Source organism: Chiloscyllium punctatum, chromosome 47 (assembly GCF_047496795.1).
Source record: "Chiloscyllium punctatum isolate Juve2018m chromosome 47, sChiPun1.3, whole genome shotgun sequence".
In the NCBI taxonomy this organism is placed as follows: domain Eukaryota; kingdom Metazoa; phylum Chordata; class Chondrichthyes; order Orectolobiformes; family Hemiscylliidae; genus Chiloscyllium; species Chiloscyllium punctatum.
The window spans coordinates 24,293,663-24,314,736 of NC_092785.1; the positions used below are offsets into that span (position 1 = coordinate 24,293,663).

The 21,074-nt window shown below is 41.8% G+C and overlaps 1 pseudogene; it reads right to left on the reverse strand.

The window, feature by feature from the left end:
- LOC140468664 (NACHT, LRR and PYD domains-containing protein 3-like) overlaps positions 1-21,074 on the reverse strand; it is a 540,472-nt pseudogene that overhangs the window by 114,168 nt on the left and 405,230 nt on the right.

Consider the following 21,074-nt stretch of genomic DNA (forward strand, 5'->3'; position numbering starts at 1 on the left):
TCATGTTCAATCCGCCCTCCTTATACATGTCACTTCTACCCAAGAAGAGATGACAATAATACCAAAATGTGAGTCCTTCTCCCCGACTCCAGCTCCTCAGCCAAGCTTTGATCTTCTCTATCCTGCAATTTTACTGCTCACTAGCTCCTGGCACCGAGAGTAATCCTTACTTACTCCACTGAAGCACAACCTTTTATGTTCTTGCAGAACTTCTTATATTCCACATTCAGAATTTTATCCTTTACCCATCCTATGTCGTCAGTTCCAATGAACTCCTGCTAGTCCTCTTCACCTTTGAGAATATTCTGCACAATCTTCGAGATATCCTTAATCTGGGCACTAGCGATGCAACACTCCATTCTGATTTCTCATGCATTGTCACAGAAACGCTTTCCTGTGTCCCTGACTGGACCATCCCCTATCACAATTGATCGCTTGGAACCTGACGTACCCTGTCGTCAGTGTTGGTGTCAGAAACCTGGATGTTCAAGCCACATTCTTCTAAGAGTCCATCATCACCTACATTTGCCAAAGCAGCATACTTGTTTAAGATTGTGATAGCCACCGGAGACTCCTGCACTATCCACCTCCCTGCCCTACTCTTCCTGAAGGTAACCCATCTACGTGTTTGCATCTCTTCCTATAAACGCTAGTCATCACATCTTGTTACCTCTATCTGCTGCTCCAATCGATCCATGCGATTTGAGAGGATTCAGAACCAAACGCACTTACTGTAGACATAATCATCAGTAAATGGAAGCTCTCTGTCGTCTCCCACATCCGACAGAAGGTTTCACCAGTCTACTAAAGGCCATCTTTACACCTCAATAATCTACAGACCCAGGAAATTCCACAGCCCTATAGTTTAAGGCACTTCTCCAGTCTAACTTATTGCCAATGCCTTATATTTTTACACTTTAATGAAGAAGCAGATCTCAATAAAATTGATAGCCAAAAACAACTCACTCCATTTACTCTTGTAGACCTATACAAAAAAGGCAGCAAGGATTCATTTAAAAACCATACAAATATCTGCTGCTGTGCTGTGACCTCTCTCACACAAGTTCCTCTAAGGACAGTTGAGAGTTTTGCTGTTTGTTTTTTTTTCCCGGATGCACTCCAATGGCCAGAAACACATGGACTCAAATCACGAAGGCAGAATCTGTGCAGATTCACTGCTGTGGCTGACAGCTGTAATAGTTTCTCTCTCTCTCTCTCTCTCTCTCTCTCTCTCTCTCTCTCTCTCTCAGACCATGTCGTCTCCAAGTTTGTCTATCTTCCTCCTTTTTAAATTGCCTTGCTTTGATCTTTTTCCCCAAATTTCAAAACCAAGCACCAACTTGTAAAGCTATAATCTTTCCGAATTTCGTGGAAGTCAGCTCTGACACTTAAAATGCCACAACTAAGGAGCAGCTCTTCCAGCCACAGCCTTTTCCCGTCCTCCATGTCGGATTGCCGTGGATGGTCAGATCAGTATATTACAAAAACATGAGTCGTTGTACTTGAGAAGATGTAATTATTTTCTAAACAGAGGGTGTCAACAGAGCTGAGAAAGTTTTAATTCATCATTGAAGGGGCAAACCACGATCTGTGATGATAAAGTGAGGATCTGTTCACTCATTGAATCAAGCATAGTTTGTTTTGGGAAGTGAACAATTCCTTGTCTAATTTAGCAAATGTTCTAATTTTGTGTGTATATTCAGTAAACAAATACTGCAAAATGCAATTAAGGAGATGTGACTGTTTATTGCGTTCTCAGCATGGAATGACTGGAATTATTTTGCAATGTGCTTGCTGAAACTTTTTGAACAAGCTACATAATGCAAAACAAAACAAACAGTTCGCTACTGCAATTACTGAATACGGCAGCTCCAATCCATTGTGTCATAAAATATGACGTTCTGAACAAAATCAGCTAACTTTGAGTCTCTTTTATGTTCTGACCATGTGAGGTGTAATTAACATGTAAAAGTATGTACTCAGAGTACATAGATACTCTGTACTCAGAGTTCATAGATAGAACAGTATTTCACAACACATCTATTAAAAAAATTTTGTAATGAAAATTCCTCAAGAGCTAAGTAATATTAACCTATTGAATTGATTCATTCTTATCTTCTAATCTTAGTTAATAATGTTCCTCCCCATGCGAAATTGCTAAATGCATTGTAACGACACGAGGCCACAAACATGTCTTCACAGAACAACTGGAAATTAGTCACAGTTATCTGGAATTCAATTTAACCTCCACAGTGTTCCATGGTGGAAACGGACAACGCAGAAACAACCCATTCTGTCCACCAATCCTCTTCAACAGACCTCCATCTTTCTTCAATCCCACAGAATTGCAGGAACTTTTTGGCCCCGAAAGAGGTCATTCATGTCTAGACCAACCGAATTAACTGTCTACCTGTTCCAATCCCATTTTCCAACACCTGATCCACAACCCTAAAGGTTTCTACACTTCAGATATAGATCCGAAATCTCTTTAAATGAGTTGAGAGTTGACACTTCAAGCCATCATCCAAACTGGGAAGTGAATTCCAAATTCATCATCGCCTTCTGAATGAAAGGGCAGCCCTCATGTCCCCTATATACCTTCCATCAATTATTCTCTCTCTGAGTCTCCTGGTAAATGGTTCAGCGTTTGAGGAGATAGGTCTCCATTCAAGACCCTGCTTATTTAGTACATCTCAATCACGTCAACTCTCATTCAAATCTGTTTCAGGAAAATAACACTAACGATATCCATCGTTGCATATCCGGGCAGTTTCATTTAAAACTATTCTATGCTCTCCTCAGTGCAATTCTGTACTCACAGCTGGGTGATAACTATGACTGTGCACAATACAGCAGCCTGCAGCCAGCCAGTGTCTCATGTACTTCCAGTGTTAGAGAATTGGCAAGGTGTGAGGGACTTTTTTTTTATTTTTGTTATCGCTGGTGCACAATGACAGAGTAATATTTTTGGGAGGGATAATATGGAAATACATCTCAGTGTGGAATTCTGATCAGGGTCTATGGCAGATAGTGGATCTGAATAGACATATTTCGGGCGCAATATATTTGACGTTTGGATGAAGTTTATCAATTTTCGTCAGTCAACGTGTTTAACACACTCACTTCTGTTTTGACATCAGATGATTCATTACAGAAAATCCTAGATTCTAGACAGAAATCCAGCTTGATGATACATAACTTGTTTGTGTTGATTTAACAAAATTATTTCTTGCTGCATCGTAAACCTACAGTGCTGCAAACCTTATTTCAGTAACAAAACAGAAGTTTATTGCTAAAGAAATGACGATAAAATAGAATAAACGAAACTGCATTCTTATAACACAGATTCGAAGGCAATGAAGACGCAGAAGCATAATTCTCATTAGTCTCAAAGCAATGCATAAATGAAACGAAAGGACGCGACTTTCAAACATCACGACGCCCAGTGCCTTTCAAAACAAACAGCCCCAAAGAATAATCGCACCAGAATCCCTGTGTCTATTATTTGGTTAAAAGGCTTTTGACTGCCACTTCTCAACTTGAACTGCAGTCAATTTCTTCCTGGAGCTACCGCACATCTAAGTGTCAATCGACTCAGCTTTAAACAATTTCTTCAGAGCTATTTTGTGTTCAACACTATGTCTGGGATCAACACAAACGCTTTGCTCCAAAGTAATGTCATCTTCTAAAACTCTCATTTCTTTCGCATGAGCACTGATCTGTACATCCACTCAGTTCCAGGGTCTTCCAGGAACAAAACGAAATGACAAACTAATAAAACAGAAAGTAAAGCTTTTTTAGAAATGGTCAATTCTTTAATTGCAAATTCCAGACCGCTCCAACAAAGTTTTGTCGGTCCGTTATAATACCATGCCGGGTTGCAAGCATCAAAAATAAGCAAAAGCTCATTCGTATGCAAAACCAATCAGCTGATAACCAAACTTCAAAAGCAATGTTTAAAACAAATTCCTGCAATCACGAAAATATTAATTATAAAGTATAGATGCGCAGAGAAGCCCACTGCTTATTCCCCTAAAAACCAGAACCAAACTCAAAATAAATAATATGGCACTCTTCATAAAACACCTCTGCTTTTATTTTATCAAAGTGATTCCTTGTCCTAATTCCATTGAAACTCTTCGTAGTCTCTGAATGAATTGGACATTTCTGAAAGCATCTCAGAAGAGATGAATACTCTCTGAGACAATTCCTGAGGAATCTGCGATTATGGATATTCCACTGGGTACCTGTAATCTGAGAATAAATTACTGATCGTCTGCCACTGTGTGAATTTGGTGTCATTATCAGTGGCATTGTGAACCCGCAACCAATACTTAGACAAAGTCAATGGTGCACGGCACTTACCAGGGATTGTTACAATCGGAAGGGTCATGTAAAATAATTTCCGCACATAATAAAATGAAAACGTCATTTTCTGCTTGAAGCGCTGTGCACAGGCAATCTCTCTGTACTCAATGCCGCGGTGATACATCTCAAAGCCTTTCATTTATACATGCTGACATCGCCTGGGGACTGGTATATTCCAGCGTGGTTCAATTCATTTATTTAAAAATTTGAACCAGCCGGTGACAACGGTGAGTTAACTCCCAATGGCCTCAGATTATTTTTACACCGTGGTTTAATTGATGATACAAATTTTAATCGGCCAGAAGCAACCAGAGGAAAATATATATTGAATAAAATGATAAGACCTTTTGGGCGGCATGGTGGCACAGTGGTTGAGCGTCATTGTGGCACAAAGTCCTCACAGCACCAGAGACCCGAGTTCAATTCCCACCTCAGGCGACTCTCTATGTGGAGTTTGCATATGCCCCCCGTGTCTGCGTGGGTTTTCTCGAGTGCTCTGCTTTCCTCCCACAATCCAAAAAATGTGTAGATTAGGTGATTTGGCCAAGCTAAATTGCCCGTAGTGTTAGGTGTAGGGGAATGGGTCTGGGTGGGTTGTGCTTCGGCGGCTCGGTGTGGACTTGTTGGGCCGAATGGTCTGTTTCCACACTGTAACTAATCTAATGTAATGTGGAAACAGGGCAATGGACCCATCAAGTCGACACTGACCCTTCAAAGAGTATACCACCCAGACCCAGCCACTCGCTCTGTGAGGCAGCAGGACTAACCACTGAACCATTGTGCTGCTCCCTATAGCAGCATTGACACCACAACATCATCTATAGAAATTTAAACTCTCATTTTATTTCAGTGTCGTCCTTCCCTTGGCTTTCATAATTTGGAATTGAAATTCCAGTAGTTGCGTGTCACTCTGAGAAACTTTCTCCTCGACATTGGGATGTTGCTTCCCTGGTTATCAGGAGCTGTTCTGTGATGATCATTGCTTCATGGTGACGACACACTGTTTTACTACGATTCAGGGCATCTGTAAACTTTGAGATACTTATATTAGTCTGACATCAAGAGGCAACAAGAAGCTGTTGGGTCCATTCCGTGCCAGTAGTTTCCATTATTCTCATGAAACATTTACTGGTCTCAGACACTTCTAAGTTTGAGGAATTCACCTCTGGGTTAGTGTCATTTCACTCCCTCATCATTGAACCCTTGCTGTCCAGCTATCATTCTAGTCAATCGATACTGCACTCACATTGTCATGGACTCCCAACTCCCCAGTATTTTTTTTTGGTTTTCCCAATTTATAAAGTCAGGTCAGTGCTGTGTTAACATCAAATAGCAGCAGCGCACAAAGAGCAAATTATTCGCTGACACTTTCAGAATCATCAGTCCTGACTTCACAGAGAACAGGATGGTATATTGTACCAAAGGTAACTCGGGTCAAGAACGCTAGGGATCAACTTAAGCAACTCTTGGGGTGAGTTGAGACAGGGCCAAGAGGGTCAAAGTGTAGAAAATGAAGAGCCTGAGGTCTTGATGCACAAATATTTCCAAAATATCTGGAAGTAAAATAACTCTTCAGATACTGGCATCCTGTCATTAATCACCTTTTATTTGCAAATGCAGTCTTTGATGGTAGCCTCTAGTTAAGTTAAACATTTGATATCTCAATATCCCTGTCATTCATCCTTTTATTTCAGACACGGCTTCCTGATTGGATCAGATTAACAGCCCCAATCAAGGAACTCATATCCTCTGTGGTCCAGCTGACTGTCCTCATGACAACAACAGGTTGAAACAACAATGAATCCCCACACGTAAAGTTCGGCAAATCGGGACGAATTTGAAAAACTAATCTCCTCGTTACTCTGAGTACTCATTAGGCCAATTACCATGTGATTGGACACAATGGTTCAAGGAGGAAGGGCATTCGATGTCTCGATTATTACTGAGGTTCCTGAGGCTGGTGCGACTTAAATACAGTGGAAACATGGGTTTGCTTTAATTGGACGTGGATTGCTACTCTTCATGGGAAACATACCCCGGCACTTGTGGAATATTTACTCAAACCAGTCAGAGTATGGTAAACCTGGGATAAATCTCAGTTAGAAGGCAAGTTAAGCTGGCCGTTTGAAGTAGAAAATCTGGATCCATGCTTCCGAATCCTCATCTTAAGGACTCACAATATGCTCACTTGCCTCACAGATTCAAGGACAGAGTTCTTTCTGTGGCGCTTTTTTTTATTTTCACGGATACCTCAATAACAAGTATGCGTCAATTAAGTGATACAGTTACTGCCAAAATATCACACTTATATTTATTATTTGTGATGATGCTTCACATATTTGGACAGAAACAACACAGTAAAAGGACCAACGTATTATATCTCAAAATATGAATTTACACAGGTGAACAGATGTGAGCATGCAGCAAGTTAATATAATTTCACCAAATATTACAGAGACAATGCAATAGTATGATTTTACATTGTTATGATATTGGGGAACAGTGAACTTAAAGCGTGTAAGTGTATTAAGTTTGAGAATGAAGAATTTCAGTCTGAAACTCGAGTCCTGATTCTCAATAAAGAACTGATGCATGAATGAACGGTGATGGATTTATGAACTTTAGTAAAGAGGTTCTCGGTGGATAGAGAATTCCTAAAGAGGAAGAAATGCCTGAAAGTTTTTCAACAATTATTTAGTTGCCTTCACGTCAACAAAAAGACAGGACAGGTGAGAGTGTGTAGGAATGCCTGACTGTGGATCCGATCAGGAAGATTTCTGATTCTCAACCATTGACTGAGTCTGAAAAGCTAATGTTGGTGTAGAGCAATTAGATTCCTTTGTGGAATCCCTGCTTTGGTGAGCACATCCCATATGAGGGTGATGAGGGAAGCTTCCAACTCTCCTGTCCTGCACAGAGGTGATTCTATGCTTGAGAAGTGCGAAGCTGACAGTACAGATCAGGTTTGTTCAGTGTGAATCACTGATCCAAAAGCAGATCTAAACCGATTGGTGATGACTTGAGTCAGATTATTTCAATTTGCATTCATCAATGAAATTGGTCGTCACTCGTCCCTCTCGCCCTTCCGATTGTAAATGAGGAGAATGATAACGTTCCTCATGGATTCACAAAGACTAACTGTTAGAAGCAAACTGTTATCCACTTCCAGCAGATCCTCGCCAATCATGCGTCACAGAGTCCAACATAACTCCGTTGGGAACCATCTTTTCTGCGAGTCTTACTTTTTTTTCTCAGGACTCGAGGGTCTTTGTTAACACATCCAGAGATAATGTTTGTTGCAGCCTTTTTCATATACTGCCGTCGAAGACCGACATGATAGCGAGGAATGATCGGGAGGCTGCGCTCTCTGTGGGCTTCATGTCCTACAGTCTGGTACAAAAGGATTTGCTTATCCACAGGATGTCAGACCGAGATAATGTTACAGATCCAACTTCTTCCTTCAGGCTCTGAGAGCAGGGCTCACCCCGTGCAATTTCTGGAAGTCCAAACGTGAGCATGTCTCATCCTACTTCACGGTGTTAACCCTGGACAGGGAGATTATCTTGGAGGCTTTTGACGTACCGAGTGAGGTAAACTAGCTCTTCACATCTGGGAGATCCGTCACGGCATCACCCTCCCCATCGTCTGCAACAGGGGAGGTTTCTGTTAGCTTTTCTGGATTTTGAACAACATACTCTGTTTCTCTCTCAACTTCAGAAGAACTTTGGAAATACAGACCCTCTCACGGCTCCCTTTCACAGTTCTCCCTTTTAAGCTCCTCCATATTTTTTCTGGGTTCAGCAGTTCCACATTCAGATTCCATGTTCTCTTGCTGAATAGCCGGAGGCAATGGTCAGAGAAGAACACCGAATTCATGAATATTTTAGGGTGGCAGGCGTTTGACAGGGTAGGCAGCGTTCAGTATTCTGAGCTCATTTGGTTCTAATCACCAGCCCAGTTTCATCCTTCTGTCTTCTTTTCTCTCTTGTCTTTATCTTTATCTTGTTTTCCTTGTGGCCGGGAAGGTGGAGGAAGACGGTATCAGTGGTGTCTACAGCAGCAGTGCTTTGAACCTGGAAAAGGAATCGTGGTGTTTGTAGTGGCGTTAGTGTGGTAGGCCCAGATAGGGAAACTCATCATCTTGTTTGAGTGCACTGACCCATTGTGAATGAGACAATGGGCCTGAGATATTAAGCCAAGACGCTTGCAATATTCACTGTCAAGTTCAATTAATCCAGACAGATATGCAAGCCTTTCGCTTGACTGAACATTGAATTTATTGTTAATAAGATATTGCAACAAGTTCTCAGGTGGAACAATGGAGTATCAGTAGAACTGTTTTTGAGACAGTTCAATTAAAAAGGGGAAAAATAAAATATCAAATACAGTTTTATGTAACACCCTTCCTGAGATAGAAACTGAATTTAAAATATTATAATTACGTTGTTACTTTATAAAACTGCTGAGCCACTGTGGTCGGAAATAACTATATCAAAAAAGTTAGAAGTCACACGAAAGCTTGCGATTTCAAATTAACCTATTGGACGATAACCTGGTGTCGTTTGATGTCTGACATTATCGAACCCAGTCCAACATCAGTACCTCCACCTTAAAGCTAAAAGAAGTTACTCCAATCAGAAAGATGCCACAGAGAACATCAGGACAATGAAGCAGGGATCTTGTGAGAAGGAAGAACAGCCCCAACTCCAGTTCGATGAGCTGTAAACGCGCATTTTAAACCAGAGTGCGGGCATTGATATTTCAGAACTGTTATGCTAATCGGAATATTAGAGGGAAAAGCTGGTTCTGTACAGTTGGATATTTATCTACTATTTTAAAAGTAGTTAACCAAGTGTGACTATTAGTGTAAAATGAGTTCTATTAATTTTATAATAGGTCAGAATAGGTCAGAGGAGGATATTGACAATGTTTACAGGGAAATGGTCAACTCCTTGATTAATGATTTTGCCTTTGTATTTTTCAGGAGAAAAGAAGTCAATAAGTAAAGTTTCACTCATGTCCTTTACGGAAGGAAACGGCCATGCTAACCTGATCTGCCCTATATGTGATTCAAGACCCACACCAATGTGGTTGACACTTACCTACTCTCTGGGAAGGGCAATAATTGTTCTCTTAAATGGTGAGGTGCTCAACCAATGTAAGGCCACAGAAGTTCCGGTGCAGCTGAGAAAAACCCTGGTTAGATCTCACTAACCACACCTTTGAAAGGATATGTTGGCCTTAGAAGGAATACAGAGTAGATTTGCAAAAATGATACCTCTAGTTTTAGGGTTTAGGAATGAGGACAGAGAGCACAAATTAGGCATGCTCTCTCTCGAAATTGTAAGCCAGTTTAGATAAAGATAAACGATATCCCCTTGCTGGTTATTCTCGAACAAAGGGGCACAATCTGTGAATTCAGGCCAGTGTGTTCAGGTGAAATGTGAAGAAGCACTTCTACACAGAAAAGGCTGTGGATATTTGGAAGTCTCATCCACACACAGCATTTAATGCTGGATCAGTTGTTAATTTTAAATCTGAGATAGAGTTTGTCTTTGGTATGCATACATGTTAAGGAATAAGTCAAACACAGAGGTGTATGGAGTTACCTTGCAGATCTGCCATTGAATGGCAGAATACGCTTGAGGGGCCTGAATGGCCTTTTGCTATATCCCTGTGACTAATAATCAATTCACAGAACAGATCCAAGGCATTGACACTTTTCCAAAAGTGTGGTAGAGAGAAAGGGGCAGAAATCAATTTTAACCCATTACAAGCTGGTCTGCTTCCCTCAACCGTGGCTGAAACAATGAATTTTAATGTTTTAGCAATATTTCCCTTATGTTTGTACTCTGACTGGACTTTGTAAATCTTGCCGAATCTGCCGAGTCACTTTCCAAAAAAAAAGTACACCTCCGAATATTGATGTTATGATGTCCCCTCCAGATTTGGTCCAGTTAATTTATAGTGTCACTCTTTGCCAAAAGGATTAAACAATTCTCACGTCGTCCATTATCCACTATTTGTCTGTCTCTTTCCCTGGTTAATGGTATAGAATATACATGGAAATATCGCTCTAATTGACTGTGAAGAGCTTAAATATTTAAAATACTAAAAATGAGCCTTTATTTAAGATATTCCCTAACAGGAGAACAGATAGCCAGAGACTTGCAAATTTCACTAACAGATTTTGTTTTTAATTCAATGGACTAAGCATTGCTTCCTTTTCAATGACTAAATGACTGTTGTGTTGACAAAGACATGCCCAGCAACACTGCAACAGGACAAGGCAATTCAGTTACATCTCCGGGCTGTTAAACTGGAACAGGAGGACATTCAGCTCTGATTGATCTTGACAGGTGTTGGCAGAATTGCTGGGATTTTCCAGCAATTTCTGATCTTGTTCCTGATATACGTCATCCACAGTTCTATTGCTTTGCATTCAGCCCCTTCTCCAGCCTTCTACAATAAGTAATCCTTTGAGTCGGTGGAAGAGATGGCCTCGTGGCCTTATTCCTGGACTGTTAATCAAGACACACAGGTCATGTTCTGGGAACCCAAGTTCAATCCCAACACAGCAGACGGCGTAATTTGAAGTCAGTGAATGTCTGGAATTAAAGATGCTAATGATGACCATAAATTATTGATCCACTCATATCTTTTAGAGAGTGAAAACTCCATCCTTAAATGGTCAGGAGCACATGTGGTTCCAGACCCACAAAATGTGGTTGACACTTAACTGTCACTTAGGCAATTAGCGATGGGACAAAATGCTGGCACACATTAGCAATGCCCTCACACCATGATTGAATGAAAACGACCCTTTTGAGAGAGATACAGAGGAAGGGGAGGAGGCAGTTTAGTTCATTTTGAGGTGGTGAAGTGGAGAGGCTGAACGCCATTCGTCCCCTCTCATGTGTCTACAAGATCAGCAAAAGGGCATTCCGTGAATTCACACTGTTCTACATGAAAAAACAAAGGCTGGAGGGAAAGATAAGTGGTGAGGAGTGTGTGAGGTTTAACGACAACTGCATTGGGAATGAGGTAAAGTAGGTGAGGCAGTAAGAGGTCATCCTGGGAGGCAAAGCAAAATGGAGGGAATGAATTGTGGCTCAATATTAAGGTTTTGATGTTTGAAGTGATGAGACTATTTTTGTGGTAGCTTCTCCTTATTAATCAGCATTTCAGCCATTGTCTGTATTCATTCATTTCTATATGTTGCCCCATCTTTAATCCTCCATTTATTAGTCTACATTTACTCCTCCCCTATTTGCTTTTGCATAATTCTACCTTTACCATTAGTTGATCCTGCATATTCCGTTGCATTTAACCATCTCTGCCTTCCGCTCAGTACAACCGTCTCCATATTACTCTCTATTTAATACTGCCCAAATTATTTTGTATTTAACCATCTCATGATAATTCTCCATTCATCCCGATCTGTTTACATGGATATTTTACGCTACAGTCTTTAACCCTGTCTCTGTATTCAGTTTTCTCCCCAGTACTCACTAATTAGCCTTCTCATTATTAGTCTCCATTTAATCCTCTCCACTCTGTATTAAACCCTCTCCATTTTCCCGTTTTTAAGAATTTCACAATTATCCTGTATTCAACTCTCTTCGCTTTAATCTCTATTTAGTTGTTTCTTTATTATACTGAATTAACTCAGCTTCCTTTCCCCTTAACGTAATTCTCACTGTACTCCACTCTACTCAACATGCTCCCTGTTACTCTGGATTAAATCGTGTCATGTTCCAAAAAGTTTAGTAAACCGTCATCCAGTCACTGATATTATGCATACATAGTATGTAACACTGGCCCAGCTCGCAAATACCTGGTTCCTTGAGTGTGTAGATCCCCTGACTGTCCTGTTTACAGCTGTCAGGCAGGAACCCCTGATTAAACCAGGTTAATAGGCCCAATCAGAGAACTCATTTTCAATGAGATCTATCTGGCTTGCCTCATTGTATTGGCTATATTTTCCACTCTATTAACCACCTCCCTGTGTCCCTGTAATCAATACTCTTCCTCTTACTCTCTATGTACTTCGCCCACTATTACTTTCTATGAAATCTTCTCCCAGTTCTGTTTTCAACACCCCGCTCCCATTCCTTGTATTCTCGTCTGACCTTATTACTCACTATGCAACACACTACAATTGTATGTTTAATAATCTCTCCATTGTTCTTGATTGAATTCTCTGTCAATTACAGTCGTTAACCCTCTCTCCATCTGTATGTAGCCCTCTCTCTTTTCCCAGTGCGCTTCAATTATTGTCTCCTCCGCTCACTTCCCAGAATATGTGTTCTGCACCAGACTAATGAAAGACTGGTGCCCCAGCCTGATCATTGACCACAACCATGAACGTATGATCGCCGCTGGTCTGTGCTTTCATCCCTCCGGCCGCCGCTGGGATTGCAGATCCATCCCGAAGTGCTGAGTACTCGAACCTGGTCCAGTCCGCCGATTCAAATCAGTCAAGATACAGTTTTCTGAAGCATCAGACCAGCATTGTACTTCCTTTTGTGGAGAAACGTCCCATTTCACTTTCTGCTTGTCAGCTGCTTCAAAATGTAAGAGAGACTCAGACCTGAGAGCACAGCCTCAGAGTGAAGGACCGATCTTTGGAAAGGAAATGAGGATATCTTCAATTAACGGTGGGCAATCTATAGAAATCATTTCCACCGAGGGCATTGAACATATTTAGGACAGAGATTTTGGATTAGTGATAGATAAGGGGATCAAATGCTATGGGGAGAATTCAGGAGATTGGGATTGAGAAGCAGCCCACTCATAGTTAAATGCCACTGCTGATTCGATGACCTAATTCTACTCCTAATATGTATGGACTTATGATCCAATATATAACAATATTCACAGAGGAACACAAACAGGTCCAATATAAAACATTATTTATATTTGGTTCAAACATGTAAAAAAGAGCTGGTTCCCAGTGTGTCATTGAGTTTTCCCCAGTCGTGTTCAGTTCGTAATGCCCGGCCTCGAACAGATGTAACATTTCACCTTTCAGGGTTCAAGAGCTATAGATACTGATATTATGATCTTTTTCAGGTTTCAACAAATGCACTTTTATGAGCAATCTGTGCACCATGACTTGCTGTGCGGTTCACATGCCCGTTTTCATGAGAGGCAATCTCATGCTGAGAGAGAAACATATCCACACCCAGAGGGACACAGAAATACAATCACACCCACAGAGGTACAAATGCACTCACACACAGGAAAACAGTTTCAGCGAGATAGAGGAACATACTGACAAATACAAACAGGAACAAACCCAAATATACTCACACACACATACTTACAGATGCACAACAAATGGTCAAAAAGAAATGTGGAGCATTCTCTCCGTATCTACATGACTTACCGCTGGATAATTCGGTCCAGCTGAGGTGGATTCGCGATGCGAAGTTGTCAGTAATGCCACTGGATGTGCAAGTTAGCTGGACTGGTCATGGTAAATCTTTTTCCACGCATGGAGTCAGCTATTACGAGGGGGCATCGCTTTAAAGTAAGGGGTGGAAGGTATAGGACAGATCTTAGGGGTAGATTCTTTACTCAGCGAGTCGTCAGTTCATGGAATGCCCTGCCAGTAGCAGTGGTGGACTCTCCCTCTTTATGGGCATTTAAACGGGCATTCGATAGACATATGGAGGATCGTGGGCTAGTGTAGGTTAGGTGGGCTTGGATCGGCGCAACATCGAGGGCCAAAGTGCCTGTACTGCGCTGTATTTTTTCTACGTTTCTAAAGATACCAAGCTAACAATATAGGCTGTTGTCCGTCATTTACATCAGATATAAAGCAAGAACATTTCTTGCGTCAACGATATACAGTCAAAGGAGAATCAAGAGCAACCTCTGATACCAGCCCAGGAGCTGGGACACAGTCAGTCAGCCACTTGGATGGTTAGAGTCAGGATCCTCCCCACATAATGAGTGAGGAGCTGAATAATGACTCTTTCCACTTTATTGTGCCATATTTTCGCCTGAAATTCGAAAAGAAAAGGAAGGATTATGGTAAGTAAAAATGGGTGCTACAGCTCTTACAGTTAAGAATGGTGGGGAAAATGTGGTGAGGTCTTCTGAGCAGGTAGCACGGAGGCCATGCAGCGGCACTGGGTGAGTAACAGTGAGTGAGGGAAGACGGTGCGTGCAATAGTGAGTAACAGAATGGGTGTGAGGTGCATTCAGTAGCAAAGACAGAGCGAGTATGAGGGAGCAGAGAGTCGGTTGTGCCATTTACCATGGTGGATCAGAGAAAGTCACTGTCCTTCCTCCTACACTGCAGGGCATTCCTCCGGATGGCTGAGACCACGCTGACCCAGATGGCATCCTCAGACCAGGCTAGCAGGGTCTGGCGTTGTGGCCTACTCGGTCTGTTCTAGTGGAGGAGATGGGCCCTCTTCTGCACAATCCCATTCAGCAGGACCTTCAGTCACACCTATCTGTAAAGCAGGGCTCCACATTCCCCTTACCTGCTACATCTGGGACAAATGTCAGGATCAATGAAGGGCAGTTCTGGACTGATACTGCTTGTCTGGATGCACATCTACCTTTTAAAGATGCACCAAGAATGTTGGGGCATACGAGGATACATGGGCCGTGTTGGGGTGTGAAATCAGGCAAGCAACAAATGAGAGGGGTGCTACAAGGGCAGGCCAGGTAGGAAATGAGGTAAGGTTGGGTTGATAGTGCAAGAAAATTTACAAGGTCTCAGAGACAGAAACCCTCTTTAAAAACATGATAACATTGACACTGAGCCAAAAGAAACTAAGACTCAGCTTGTTAACTCTTCACAGTTGATCATTAACGATAAGTTAAAAAGTCAGCTCTTACAGACAGACCATAAATTAATGCAATTCACCTTTCCCTTGTCTGCAACTGTAATTTGATGCAAATGCAATAACATGTTACAGCATTAGATCTCAACATCAGGTGTTCCCATTACCACCAAATGTGATATTATCTTTTTACATCTTGCCCCATGTCCATTTTCACTGCCACTGTTTGATATTACTACTATTACAGATACCCATAATGTGTAACGTTATAGGTAACATTATTCCTGATGATAATGATAATGACCAATGTCAGACATACTGTTATTGTCAACAGTCTCTCACTTGGTACTTACCCCAGCCTCTCTATTTTACAGTCTGGATTCTTCAGAGCCGCACACAGTAATTTCACTCCAGAATCTCCCAGATTATTACCACACATGCTAAACATATACAGAGTGAAAAATGCATTAATATGGACTGAAAATTCGCTGGGAGCCTGAAAACAGAGGGATATAGTTTTGGATCTGTGTTGGTATTAATGATTTTCCTGTAGTTTTGATTGTGCACTGAAAGAGAAAAACAATGGTATTAAAACCAAAAATCATGAATGTCATCACAGCACTAAACAGCAAGTTACTAACACTCATTGCTTGTGGTATTTTCACTGCTGTTTTGTTCAATCAGTGAGGAAGACTGACTGCAGACAAGCTGGTCCCACAGGGTGTGTACAACAGGAGATTTGGCCGGCAACAAGTAGATGATTGGTTTGTGGAGTGTGACCAGCTGTGCATGTCAAGGGCACCAGTCTGGTAACAAATGGGGAGCTGAAATAAGCTTGTGAATGTGAACGAATTTGCTGTAAGTCTTCAGATCACTTGAAGAGGAGGTGGTGTGCACCTCTGCAGTAGAAAATACTTTTCATCAACTTTTGCATTTAACCAATAAGTCAGAAACTTTATAATTTGTGAATCGCTCACTCAATGCCTCTTGCAAGGAATTGAACCTCAAGAGCAACTGATGTTCAAGCAACTAAGAACATATTTTCCATGGATTGGTTGGTGTGGCAATTAGAGACAATGAGGAATTTACAGGAGCTGGGGGTATGATGGATGGTCACTGCAGAATGGGAGATTACTGCAGATACAGTCAGGTACATGGATTCCCTCTAGAAAAGATAGGAGAGGGAGGCACGTCATGCAGGACTCTCCTGTGACTATCCCCATCTGAAACATGTATGATGTTCCAGAAAATATAGCGATGAACTCTCAGGGGAATGCTGCACTGACAGGTAGGTTTCTGATACTGAGACTGCGTCTATTTTAATGAGGGGTACATCAAGTTCCAAGCGTTAGGGGATTCTGTAGTCAAAGGCACAGAAAGACATTTCTGTGGCCAACAGCGAGAAATCAGACTGGTCTTTTGCCTCCCTGGTACCAAGATTAACAATATCTTGGAGAAAGTGCAGAATACTTTCAAAAGGGGAGAGGGACCAGGAGAAGGTTGTTGTACATTTTGGAACATAAGGAGGGAAAAGGGTGAAATTCTAAGCAAAGAATAAAGTAAGTTAGGCAGGAATTGAAAAAAGGAGGTCCTCCAGTTGAAAAAAAGGCTGTGTGCCGAACCTGAAAGAATGGGTGAGATTGTGAATGATTACTTTGCATCAGTGTTCACTGAGGAGAGGAACATGATGAATCTTGAGATTAGAGATAGAAGTTCGATTAGGCATACCCAGCTGAGTTAGGTGCCTGCTAGAGAGATAAACTCTGATCATAAAGAGGTACCAGTCTGAGCTAATTGGAGGGTTCATAAGGTAACCTCGCACAGCTTACGTGTCAGATAAAATTGTTTTACAAAATGACTTCTTAGCAAGGAGGGCAAACTTTTGACCGTTACATTGCTTCCTAACACATTGTGTCAGAATCTCTTCACTGTTAGGCCTAGAATAATTTCTAAGCTAGAAGCATGCTCCTGCTTTTTAAGCATTGAATCATTCTGTATCTGAGGCTGAGATGTTACTGTAGCTTGTATTTAAACTGATTCATTAGTCTTTGAATTAAGCATGCTTTCCTTTCAGGGTTGTGAATCAAATAAGACATAAAATCTGATTAGTTAGAATTGACAGTGGGGCAGTTTGTAAGGTCTGTAACGTGGTCTGCAAGAACACCAGGTAAGTTAAAGCTTCAATATCACCTTTTACAGAATTAATAACCAGTAATGGCTACTCAATACCATCATTTAGTCCCAAAATGCAATTAAATTCAATTTTCCAGTGGCTTCAACAGCCTCAGCACTAAAATGGTGTGTCTCTCTGTCTCTTCCCCCCTCCTTTTGAATTCTCAAGTCAAGGACTTGTAACAACAAAGATTGTTTTTCTCACTGTGTCTGTCCAGCTTGCCAGGGTAGTGAGAATCCATTTTAATTGACAGGACCTGACCGTTAATTACAAGGCTTTTGATAGTTACGACTTTTGATTCAGCGTCAGAATCAAACACTCATTAATTTCACAAGAGAACAGACGTGAATGGTATCACTTGGTGTGCTGTTTACACACATTCACTGATGTTAAGGCAAATGTTCTTAATTGCCTTCGGGCATCCTGTTATCACTTGATGAGCACAGATGTTTTAATCTTCTGCATACCTTGAGTTTTCCTGAGCTTTCCTGTCTGTTTTCTAGTGTGCAGCAAGTGTGTTCTATAATTCAGCATTACATTTTAGTCTAAATGTTTAAAGACAAGTTTTAAGGCGATGGAATTTGTCAAACCCAATCCTGGCTGTCATGCAGTGCTTGCTGCAGATGGTTGAACACAGTTGGTCCCCGGGCACACAAGTGGTTCTCTTACAGGGATGATCTAGAGCTGAAATAATTGTCGTCTTAAACAATGACAGTGTGCCTTTGCACAAAGTATGAGGCTAACAAATGAAGTGTTTTCCAGAAAAGTGTCATTGACCTAAACCGTAATTTTAATATTTTAATTTTAACTATAATAATTAGGTTTGAGGGCTAGTTTGTTCTTCATTGTTTCGCTCCTGATCAGAATGGAACACCACCTGGCCCAGTAGCTGCTTGCTGTCCTGAAAAGAACTCTGAGGTAAAGTTGCTTGAGAGCAAAATGGACTATTTCAGATCCTGTCTTTGCAGAAGATGTTTACAATATATCCTCCCATATTCACAATGGAGGATCAGAATATTGTGCAGTGACTGCTTTCCAGGCTTTAAATAACTGGGAATCCCATTTCTGTGGAGATCCTTTCCTTCTCATGCCTAATGTTTATCTTTCACTCCATTACTCAACCTATTCCGGATTATTCTTTACAGGAAGTCACTGAGCTCGCAGGGAAGGGAAACTGGGCAGATAGTTCCAAACTGCTGCTAAACCTGGTGATAGAATGTCATCGCCATGAGTTTCCCCGCCAAGTCACACACCTTCCAGACTTAGATACATATTGGCGTTCCTTCATCACAGAGTCAAAATCATGAAACTTCCAACCAAACAGTTTCATCATCAGTCGTGAACTGCCAGTCAGATTGGCTGACCCTCTGCCCAATGATTCAGAGTCATTGTCGATGGTGGCTTGGTCCAGTCAATGGACCAATGTAATGTCACTGGGCCCAAGCTAATACGCTGGGACACAGCAGCTGGGGGAATTTATGTTCAATTCATTAATCAGAGCCAGAATCGAAACCTAGACCAGAAACGATCACTCACTGTTTTAAAATCCCACCTAATTCACTAATATTGTTTAAGGACAGCTAAGACTTCCTTAATTGATCTGGTCTGCATGTGACTACACAACAGTAATATTTCGAATTCAAAATTCCCGCTGAATTGGCTAAGCAAGGTCACTCAGTTCAAGGACAATTAGAGTGCGGCATGATGACTCAGTGGTTAAGCACTGTTGGCTCACAGCACCAGGACCCAGGTTCAATTCCACCCTCGGGCAACTGTCTGCGTGGAGATTGCACATTCTCCCAGTGTCTCCATTGGTTTCTTCTGTGTGCTCTGGTTGCCTCGCACAATCCAAAGATGTGCAGGTCAGGTGAATTGGCCATGTTAAATTGCCCATAGTGTTCAGGGATGTGTAGGTTAGGTGCATTAGTTAGGTTTAAGGTTTTCAAAGTTTGGGAGAAGATTTGTAGCTCGGGTGCTCGTTGTTGTGCTTCTGTTCGCCGAGCTAGGAATTTGTGTTGCAGACATTTCATCCCCTGTCTAGGTGACATCCTCAGTGCTTGGAGCCTCCTGTGAAGCGCTTCTGTGATGTTTCCTCTGGCATTTATAGTGCAACATGAGTTCGACTGGGACAACACTACTATTATAGGACAAGCCAAACAGAGTACAGCCAGGGAATTCCTAGAGGCATGACACTCATCCACTGATTCAATCAACAAGCACATCGACCTGGACCCAATATACTGGCCACTGCAGTGGACAGCTGGAACTGACAACTGGAAGTGGCAGATACAAATCACTATAAATGCTGGAGGAAACATCACAGAAGCGCTTCACAGGAGGTTCCCAAGCACTGAGGATGCCACCCAGACAGGGGACGAAACGTCTGTAACACAAATTCCCAGCTCAGCGAACAGAACCACAATAGGTTTAGGTTTGAATAACAAGGTGGGGGAATGGGTCTGGGAGGGTTGGTGTGGACTTGTTGGGCCAAATGGCCTGCTTCCACACTGTCAGGATTCTATGATTCTACAGATGGGCAATAAATGCCAATGATTCCCACACCCCATGAAAGTTTGTTTTAAATCACAGCGGTCCTTTCCATTCCCTCTGAACTCACTTCAAGTACCCGAGTCCATGAACACTTCCCTGCTGCTCAAGGCCTTAAACTACATTGATCTGCCTCATATTCCTCTCCTCAAACAGATCAGTGCACAATGATCCAGAAATCATCAACCCTCAAGCCTGGTCCACTCCTTCATGTGCTTAAGTAGAATGTTCCTTGTGGAACACAATGTTGTTCCCTTTGGTACCAGGGAGGTGATGTACCCTTCATGACCTGGTCATAGCTGATGTCTTTCCTACACTCCTTATCTCCTGACTACAGAATCTCCAACTACTTTTTTCCCCTTTTCCTAATTGTCTTTCACTGCTGCCCCACACAGAGTGGCCTCCTTGATGTCTCACTGTTGTTCAAAAAGACCCTGCTCTGAATCACTATCTTCATCCACCTTCCAGTCCCAATACCAGGTACCAACGGGACACTTCCAGTACTCAGGAGCTCTAACTGTAACAGCTTTCAATACAGAGTCAGAGTCATACAGCTCAGATAAGGCCCTCGGCTCATTGTGTCTGTACTGACATAATTACCACTAAAAATGCACTAATCCCAATTTCCTCCATTTGTCCCATATTCTTAAACGTTGTGGTATTTCAAGTGCTTGTCCAAATATTTTTTAAACATTATAAGGATTCCAGCATCCATTACCTGCCCAGGCAGTACATTCCAGATTTCCACCACCCTCTGAGTGAGAAGGTTTTTTTTCTCAAATTCCCTCTAAGTCTCCTGCCCCGACCCAAAGTTATGACCCCTTTGTGAGTGAATCTTCAACCAAGGGGAGCAGCTGCTCTATATTCACCCTGGCTGTACTCCTCATAATCTTATACACCTCAATTATCACCCCCCCCCTCAGTCTTCGCTGCTTTAAAGAAATCAATCCAAGTCTGTAAAGAATGTCCTACAGCTGAAATGTTCCATCCCAGGGAATATCCTGGTGAATCTCTTTTGCATACCCTCTAGTGCTATCACATCCTTCCTGTACTCCATCTGGGACCTAACCTGTACAACACCACCATTACCCTCCTTGCTCTTATACTCTCTGCCACGATTGATGAAAGCAAGTGTCCCATCTACCTTCTTAACTGTCCTAATCACGTGCTCTGCTGGTTTC